The sequence below is a fragment of the Mustela nivalis genome (assembly GCF_964662115.1).
Source record: "Mustela nivalis genome assembly, chromosome: 7".
NCBI classification, from domain to species: domain Eukaryota; kingdom Metazoa; phylum Chordata; class Mammalia; order Carnivora; family Mustelidae; genus Mustela; species Mustela nivalis.
In genome coordinates, this window is record NC_139026.1 from 124,530,168 (window position 1) to 124,540,827 (window position 10,660).

The window sequence follows — 10,660 nt, forward strand, 5'->3', positions numbered from 1 at the left end:
ATTATGCCTGATTCCCATAGTGTTTATATCCTACAAGTCAGTACATTCCACATAACTACTGTACCACCTTGACAATCAGGCAATTAATTCTAATACAGTTGACCCTATCTTGCTAAACTATCTTATTATTTTGTTTTTAATAGTTCTGGAGGCTGGGAAGTCCAAATTCAAGGCACTGGCAGATTCAGTGTCCAGTGAGGGCCTACTTTCTGGTTCATGAATGGTGGTCTTCCTCCTGTTTCTTCATACTGCACAGGGCCATGGGAGCTCTCTCAGGACTCCTTTATGAGGGCACTAAACCCATTCATGAGGGTTCCACCTCCATGAGTAATCACTTCCCAAAGTTTCCACCTCCAAATACAATTACATTGAAAACTAAGTTTTAACACACTAATTTGGGAGCTGGAGGGACAGAAATATTCAGTCTATAGCAAGGCTGTTCCTTCTTCTTTGCCCGGTAGGTGTCTCCAATATGGCTTTTTACTTCATGAGGCCAGTAAGAAGAATTTCCCTGCAGAGAGGGCTCAGTCTTGTAAGGACTTCACCTGCTTCAAACAGGCTTGCATAGAATAATCCCTTTTTGATTAACTTGAAATTAACAATTAATTATATCTGCAAGATTCGTTTACAGTTGCCATGTTCTAATGTCTAGAGTCAAGTCACAGATCTTGGCTACACTTAAGGGAAAAGGATTATAAAAGGTGAGAACACCAAAGAGCATTTGTTATGGGATCACCTAGGGTCTTTATTTGACAATTATATTAACAGATCCCTTATACTATTAGTTTTCTAAGTTTTATCATGGATGAATGTTAAATGAATGAAGGTTTATTTTGCATATATTGAGATAATATTTTTAATAATTTGTCAGTGGTGAATTATATTATGTGCTCATGTTAAACCAACTTTGCATTTAAACCATCTTTGCATTTCTCAGGAAAACTGAATTAAGTTGTGATTTCATTCATTTGATTCATACATTGCTACTATTGATATTCTAATATCCTTGTGAGGATTTTCTCCTGTCCATGGATAATGTTAATACAAAGAATTTTGAATACGTTTAACTTAATTTTTTTTTAAAGATTTTATTTATTTACTTGACAGAGAGAAATCACAAGTAGATGGAGAGGCAGGCAGAGAGAGAGAGGGAAGCAGGCTCCCCGCTGAGCAGAGAGCCCGACGTGGGCCTCGATCCCAGGACCCTGAGATCACGACCCGAGCCGAAGGCAGCGGCCCAACCCACTGAGCCACCCAGGCGCCCCGTTTAACTTAATTTACTTGGCTTCAAATTTATGTGTATTGTTGCTTTGTGTTTTCTGTCTTGTATCTTTAAAAAATAATTGCTATTTTTATAACTTTCATATGGTAGTCTCAATGTTCATTTAAATTGAACTATATATTTAACTTTTTTCTCTTCTTACATCTCAGAATTTCTATTTGGGATTATTTTTCTTCTGTTTGTTTATGTACATACTTTAAAATTTTCATGAGTGAGAACTGCCAGGTAATGAACCTCTATTTAAAAATGTCTTTATTGGGCACCTGGATGGCTCAGTTGATTAAATGTCTGGCTTTGGCTCAGATCATGATCCAAGGGTCCGGGATCGAGCCCCACTTCAGGCTCACTGCTCAGTCTGGAGTCTTCTTCCACTCTGTCTACCCCTCCCCACCACTTGTGCTCCCTCTTTCTCTCCTCTTCCCTCACTCTCTTACAAATGAATAAATTTTTTAAAAAAAAAATATGTGTCTTTATTTTCTCTTCCTCTTGATATACATTTTCACTGCATAGAGAATCCTAGGTGAATAATTATTTTCTTTGATCATACAGAAAATGTCATTCCACTGCCCTTTTTCTTTCGTAATTGCTCCTTAGAAATCAGGTGTGTACCTGCTTCTCCCTTGAACAAAATCTGTTCCCCGCTCTGCTCCTTTCCCCCACAATTTTTGCTTACATTAAAGATTTTACTCAAGGGGAAAAGAAAAACAAGCTTTTTTTGTTTGTTTGTTTGTTTGTTTGTTTACTGAAGGTATACTCTTATGTGTCTAGATTAGGATGTCTTATTATTTATCTTAATTATGTTCCATAATTAGAATTGCATTTACAATGGCTCCCAAAACAATGATATACCTAGGAATAAGCCTAACCAAAGAGGCAAAGGATCTGTACTCTAGAAACTACATAACACTTATGAAGGTAATTGAGGAGATGAAATCACATCCCATACTCATGGATTGGAAGAATAAGCATTTTTAACATGTCTATGCTGCCCAGGGCACAATTTACACTTTCAATACAATCCCTATCAAAATACCATAGACATTTTTCACAGAGCTAAAACAAATAATTCTAAAATCTGTGTGGAACCAGAAAAGACCCCAAATAGCTAACAGAATGTTGAAAAATAAAACCAACTGAGACATCACAATGTCTGACTTCAAGCTATATTACAAAGACATAGTCATTAAGACAGTATGGTATTGTCACAAAAACAGGCACATAGATCAATGGAACAGAAGAGAGAGCCCAGAAATGGACTCTATGGTCAACTAATCTTTGACAAAGGAAGAAAGAACATCCAATGGAGAAAAGATTGTTTCTTCAATAAATGGTGCTGGGAAAACTCTACAACCACATGCAGAAGAATGAAACTAGAACATTCTCTTAAACCATACACAAAGATAAAATGGATGAAAGACCTCAACATGAGAGGAATCCATCTAAATCCTAGAGGAGAACATAGGCAGTAACCTCTTTGACACTGGCCACAACTTCTTTCAAGATCCCTCTCTAAATGTAGGGGAAACAGAAGAAAAATGAACTTTTGGGACTTCCATCAACATAAATTTTTGCACAGCAAAGGGAACAGTCAACAAAACTAGGAAATCCACAGAAGAGGAGAAGATATTTGCAAATGACATTTTGGATAAAGGGCTGATATCCTACATATATAAAGAACTCAAATTCAACACCCAAAAAACAATCCAGTCAAGAAATGGGCAGAAGAGGGGCACCTGGGTGGCTCAGTGGGTTAATAACCCTCTGCCTTTGGGTCAGGTCATGATCTCAGGGTCCTGGGATCGAGCCCAACATCGGGTTCTTTGCTCCACAGGGAGCTTGCTTCCTCCTCTCTCTCTGCCTGCCTTTCTGACTACTTGTGATCTCTGTCAAATAAATAAATCTTAAAAAAAAAAAAAAGAAAAAGAAATGGGCAGAAGACATGAACAGACACTTCTGCAAAGAAGACATCCAAATGGCTAACAGACACATGAAAAAATATTCAACTTCACGAGCCATGAGGGACATTCAAATAAAAACAACAATGAGATGCCACCTTACTCCTGTTAGAATGGCCAGAATTAATAAGATAGGAAACAAGTGTTGGTTAGGTTGTGGAGAAAGGGGAATCCTCTTGTGCTGTTGGTGGATATGCAAGCTGATACAGCCACTCTGGAAAACAGTGTGGAGGTTCCCCAAGACGTTAAATGTAGAGCTACCCTATGACCCAGCAATTACACTATTATGTCTTTACCCCAAAGATAAGGATGTAGTAAAAAGAAGGGGCACAGCACCCCAATGTTCATAGCTGCAATGTCCATAATAGCCAAACAGTGGAAGAAACCAAGATGCCCTTCAACAGATGAATGGACAAAGAAGATGTGGTTTATATATACAATGGAATATTACTCATTAATCAGAAAGGATGAATGCCCACATTTGCATTGACATGGATGGAACTGGAGGGGATTGTGCTAAGTGAAATCAGTCATGCAGAGAAAGACAATTACCATATGCTTTCACTCATATGTGGAACATAAAGAATAGAGTTGGAGGGAAGGGAGGGAAAATGGAATGGGATGAAATCAGAGAGGGAGAAAACCATGAGAGACTCTCGACTCCGGGAAACAATCAAGGGAGTAACTGGGTGATGGGGCGAGCATGTGTTGGGATGAGTACTGGGTGTTATATGCAACTAATAAATCATTGAACACTACAACAAAAACGTATGGCTTACTATATCCTGTCTAACAACATAATAAATTTCATTTAGCTTTTTGAATCTATGATTTGGTGTCTCAAAACATATTCAGACTTTCTTATCTAAACTTCATATCTCAATCTCTTTCATGTTTCCATGGTTGTTTTTTTGGTCTCTTTCCTTATATTCTCAATTATTTCTTTTATTTTCCTAGTTAATTGTCACCTCTGCCATATCCAGTCTCCTGTCTGACCTATCCATAGGAATTTAAATTGGGGTAATTGCATTTTTAAATGCATTTTTTGGGTCTCTAAAAAATCTATTAAAAATTATTTTTTTATTATTTGAGAATATGGGTTTTTTAATTCATTGAGGGTTTTCTTTTTTTTTAAGATTTTATATATTTATTTGACATAGAGAGACACAGTGAGAGAGGAAACACAAGCAGGGGGAGTGAGAGAAGGAGAAGCGGGCTTCCCGCAGAGTGGGGAGCCCAATGTGGGACTTGATCTCAGGATCCTGTGATGAAGACCTGAGTTGAAGGCAGATGCTCAATGATTGAGCCACCCAGGTGCCTAAGGATCTGCTTTTAAAAAGAAATAAAGGTTAAGGTTAGGGACCACTAATCAGACAATGGGAATGACTACACTTTTGTTCTTTTTTAAAAAAAAATTAGCTGTAAAATGTACAATGTGAAAGCCAGACAAACACCCCACTAAAAAGGAGTACTACAGGTTAGTGACTCTGATGAACATGTCTAGCAAATCAAATTGAATAATACAGTAAAAGAAGTATTCACCATTATCAAGTGGGTTTTATTCCTATGTTGCAGGAGTGGTTCAATATTCACAGAACACTTATGAAAGAAAATGAAGAAGATGAAAAAGAATTGGAAAATCATTCCATGCTCGTGGATTGGATCAAATGTTGTTAAAATGTCTATGCTACCAAAAGCAATCTACACATTTAACACAATCCTTATCAAAATACCACCTGTGTTTTTCACAGAACTAGAACAAACAATCTTAAAATGCATATGAAACCACAAAAGACCTTGAGTAGTCAAAGCACTCCTGAACAAGGAAAAGCAAAGCTGGAGGCATCATGATTCTAGATATCAAGCTATATTAAAGAACTGTAGTCATCAAGACCATATACTATTGGCACAAAAACAGATATGTATATCAATGGAAGAGAAGAGAAAACCCGGAAATGGATCCACAACTACGTGGTCAATTAAGCTTCAATAATGCAGGAAAGAATATCCAATAGATATTCAACAAATGGTTTGGAAAAACTGGATAATGACATGCAGAAGAATGAAACCAGAGCACTTTCGTACACCATACATAAAAGTTAATTCAAAATGGTTGAAGGACTGAAATTGAAATAGGAATCCATCAGACTCCTGGAGGAGAACATAGAAGGAACTTCTTTGACCTTGGCCAGACCAGCTTCTTTCTAAATACATCACCAGAGGCAAGGTAAACAAAACCAAAAATGAACTATTGGGACTTCATCAAGATAAAAAGCTTGTGTACAGTGAAGGAAACAATGAAATAAAAGGCAGCCTATGGAATGGGAGAAGACATTTGCAAATGGCATACCTGATAAAGAGTTAGTATCCAAAATCTATAAGGAACTTACCAGACTCAACACCCAGAAAACAAATAATCCAGTTAAGAAATGGGAGGAAGATATGAATAGACACCTTATCAAAGAAGACATCTGGGTGGCTAACAGACACATAAAAAGATATTCAACATCATTCACCATCAGGGAAATGCAAATCAAAACCACAATGAGATACCACCTCATGCCTGCCAGAATAGCTAAAATTAACAACAGACAAAATAATAGGTGTTGGCAAGGATGTGGAGAAAGGGGAACCCCCTTGCACTTTTGGTGGGAATGAAAACTGGTGCAGCTACTCTGGAAAACAGTATGAAGTTTCCTCAGAAAGTTAAAAATAGAACTACCCTATGATCCAGCAATTGTACTAGTTATTTACCCAAAGATACAGAAGTACAGATTCAAAGAGGTATAGTTCCCCTGATGTTTATAGCAGCTTTATCAACAATAGGCAAACTATGGAAAGAACCCAAATGTCCATTGACTGATGAATGGATAGAGAAGATGTTGTATATATGTACAATGGAATATTACTCAGCCATTAAAAAGAATAAAATCTTACCTTTTGCACAGATTGGATGGAACTAGAGTGTATTATGCTAAGCAAAACAAGTCAGTCAGAAAAAGACAAATGAAACCATATGATTTCACTCATATGTGGAATTTAGGAAACAAAACAGATGAATATATGGGAGGGCAAAGAAGAGATGGAACCAAACCATAAGAGACTCTTTTTTTATTATTTAAGATTTTATTTCTTTCTTTGAGAGAGAGAGAGACAGAGCATGAGCAGGGGGGAGGAGGCAGAGGGACAAGGAGAAGCAGGCTCCCCACTGGGCAGGACCCTGAGATCATGACTGGAGCTGAAGGCAGTTGCTTAACCAACTTGAGTCACCCAGGTGCACTTCAAACCATAAGAGACTCTTAACTATAGAGAACAAACACAGTGGTGATGGAGGGAGGTGTGTAGAGGATGGGCTAGATGGATGGTGGGTATTAAAGAGAGCACTTGTTGTGATGAGCGCTGGGTATTGTATGTAAGTGATAAATCACTGAATTCTACTCCTGAAATCAATATTGCACTGCATGTTAACTGACTAGAATTAGACAAAAAAAAACCTTCTAAAAAAAAATAAAATGTGCAATGTGACGGGTTGATATATGTATACATTGTGAAAGGATTCTCACAATCTAGTTAATTAATGCATTCTGCCCCCCCACATATTTATTTATTTATTTATTTATTTATTTACTGAGAACAGTTGTTTTAGTTTCTTAGCAAATTTCCATTATACAGCACGGAATTATCAACTATAGCCACCATGTTACACATTAGATCTTCCAACCATATTCATGTTATAACTAAAAGCTTATGTCCTTCTCTCAACCACTACACATTTTCCCCACTCTTCAGCCTCTGCAACCACCATTCTGGTCTGTTTATATGAGTTCAACTTTAAAAAAAAAATCTTTTGTAGATTCCACATATACATGGTATCATGCAGTATTTCTCTTTCTCTTGCTTGCTTTATATAGCATAATGCCTTCCGAATCTATTCATGTCTTGCAAATGGTAGGATTTCCTTACTTTGAAGGCTAATTTCCATTTATACATATATATATATATATATATATATATATTTACTTTATCCATTCATCCATCAATGAAAACAGGCTTTTTCCTGTACCTTGGCTGTTGTGAATACTGCTGTTGTGAATACTGCAGTGAACTAAGGAAGATATCTTTTTGAGATAATTTAATTTTCTTTGGATACATATACCAGAAGTGGGACTCCTGGATCCTATGGTAATTCTATTTTTAATTTCTTGAGGAACCTCCGTATGGTTTTCAGTGGTAACTGTAACAGTTTACATTCCCACCAACAGTGAATTAGGGTACCTTTCCTCCACATTCTCAGCAGCATTTGGTACCTTTGAGGTTTTTTTCCTTTGGTACTAGACATTCTAACAAGTATAAAGTTATTTCTCACTATAGTTTTGATCTGTTGCTCAGGTGATTAGTGATGTTGAACACGTTTTCATGTATGTGTTTTTATGTCTTGGAAAAATGTTCAGGTCTTTTGACCATATTTCAATTAGGTTATCTAGCTATCTATTGAATTGCATGAGTTCCTTGTATAGTTTAGATATTAACGACTTATTGATTATGGTTTGGAAATATGTTTTCACCATTTCATAAGTTGCCTTTTCAAAAAAAAATGTAATCACCCAGTACTCATCACAAGGGCCCTCTTAAATTCCCATCACCTATTTTACCCATCTCTCCACCCACCTCCCCTCTGGTAACCATCAGTTTCTCTTCTCTAGTTAAGAGTCTGGTTCTTGTCCCACAGATTTTGAACCGTTGTAATTTCATTATCATTTGTTTCCATGATTTTTTTCAATTCTTCTTTAATTTCCCGGTTGACCCATTTATTCTTTAGAAGGATGCTGTTTAGTCTCCAAGTATTTGGGTTCTTTCCAAACTTCTTCTTGTGGTTGAGTTCTAGCTTCAGAGCATTGTGGTCTGAAAATATGCAGGGAATGATCCCAATCTTTTGATACCTTTGAGTCCTGATTTAGGACCGAGGATGTGATCTATTCTGGAGAATGTTCCATGTGCACTAGAGAAGAATGTGTATTCTGTTGCTTTGGGATGAAATGCTCTGAATATATCTGTGATGTCCATCTGGTCCAGTGTGTCGTTTAAGGCCTTTATTTGCCTGCCAATCTTTTGCTTGGATGATCTGTCCATTTCAGTGAGGGAAGTGTTAAAGTCCCCTACTATTATTGTATTATTGTTGATGTATTTCTTTGATTTTGTTATTAATTGGTTTATATAGTTGGCTGCTCCCATGTTGGGGGCATAATTATTTAAGATTGTTAGATTTTCTTGTTAGACAGACCCTTTGAGTATGATATAGTGTCCTTCCTCATCTCTTATTATAGTCTTTGGCTTAAAATCTAATTGATCTGATATAAGGATTGCCACTCCTGCTTTCTTCTGATGTCCATTAGCATGGTAAATTCTTTTCCACTCCCTCACTTTAAATCTGGAGGTGTCTTTGGGCTTAAAATGAGTTTCTTGTAGGCAACATATAGATGGGTTTTGTTTTTTTATCCATTCTGATACCCTGTGTCTTTTGATTGGGGCATTTAGTCCATTAACATTCAGGGTAACTATTGAGAGATATGAATTTAGTGCCATTGTATTGCCTGTAAGGTGACTGTTACTGTATGTTGTCTCTGTTCCTTACTGATCTACCACTTGTAGGCTCTCTCTTTGCTTAGAGGACCCCTTTCAATATTTCCTGTAGAGCTGGTTTGGTGTTTGCAAATTCTTTCAGTTTTTGTTTGTCCTGGAAGCTTTTAATCTCTCCTTCTATTTTCAATGATAACCTAGCTCGATATAGCATTCTTGGCTGCATGTTTTTCTCATTTAGTGCTCTGAAAATATCATGCCAGCTCTTTCTGGCCTGCCAGGTCTCTATGGATAAGTCAGCTGCCAATCTAATATTTTTACCATTGTATGTTACAGACTTCTTTTCCTGGGCTGCTTTCAGGATTTTCTCTTTGTCACTGAGACTTGTAAATAGGTGATTCTTTTGATTTTGAGGGGCATTCTCTAAACCTCCTGAATTTTGATGCTCGTTCCCTTTGCCATATTGGGGAAATTCTCCCCAATAATTCTCTCCAGTATACCTTCTGCTCCCCTCTCTCTTTCTTCTTCTTCTGGAATCCCAATTATTCTAATGTTATTTCATCTTATGGTGTCACTTATCTCTCGAATTCTCCCCTTGTGGTCCAGTAGCTGTTTGTCCCTCTTTTGTTCAGCTTCTTTATTCTCTGTAATTTCACTAATTATTCCTCTGCCTCATTTATCCTAGCAGTGAGAGCCTCCATTTTTGAACGCACCTCATTAATAGCTTTTTTTATTTCAACTTGGTTGGATTTTAGTTCTTTTATTTCTCCAGAAAGGGCTTTTATATTTCCCAAGAGGGTTTCTCTAATATCTTCCATGCCTTTTTCGAGCCCGGCTAAAACCTTGAGAATTGTCATTCTGAACTCTAGATCTGACATATTACCAATGTCTGTATTGATTAGGTCCCTAACCTTCGGTACTGCCTCTTGTTCTTTTTTTTGTGGTGAATTTTTCTGCCTTGTCATTTTGTCCAGATAAGAGTATATGAAGGAGTAAGTAAAATACTAAAAGGGTGGCAACAACCCCAGGAAAATATGCTTTAACCAAATCAGAAGAGATCCTAAATCATGAGGGGGGAGAAAGGGGATAAAAAGAAGTTCAAAAATTAAGAAAGAAAAAAAAAATAAGAAAAGAAAAGAATTTAAAAAAAAAGAAAATGAATAAAGAAAAATATATAAAAAATATATATATATTAGATAAACTTTCAGAAAGTGGTTGTTTTTCTGTTTCCAGAATTGCTGTTCTTCTTTTCTTCAATCTGCTGATGGATCTGCAGGTGTTTGCAATCTTTAGACAAGCTATCCAGCCGATCTCCTGCTAGCTGCTGTAGTCTCAGCCTGCTACTTCTCCACTATCCTGACTCCTCTCTCTGATTTTTTTTCTTAGATCCTGGAGCTCTTACTTTCAAGAGATACCTATTATAACCTTTATCAATAAATATAATTAAACTGACATATTTTATTATTTTTTCAAGATTTTATTTATTTTAGAGAGTGTACAAGAGGGGGAGAGAGTGTGAGATTCTCAAGCAGACTTCCTGCTGAGTGTGGAACCCTACATGGGCCCCAGTCTCACAATCCTAAGATCATAACCTGAGCCAAAAACAAGAGTCACACCCTTGACTAAGTTACCCAGGTACCCCCCAAATGGACACATTTTAAATTTCTTAAAAACCTACATCTAAATTCAATTTTAGAAAGTAACTATTATTGCTCACTAATGAAATCTATACTTAGATGCTTTGACTAATTTTCTGGTTGGCAATGGTTCATAACAATTTTTTTTAAAATTTTATTTATTTATTTGAAAGACGGAGATCACAAGTAGGCAGAGAGGCAGGCAGAGA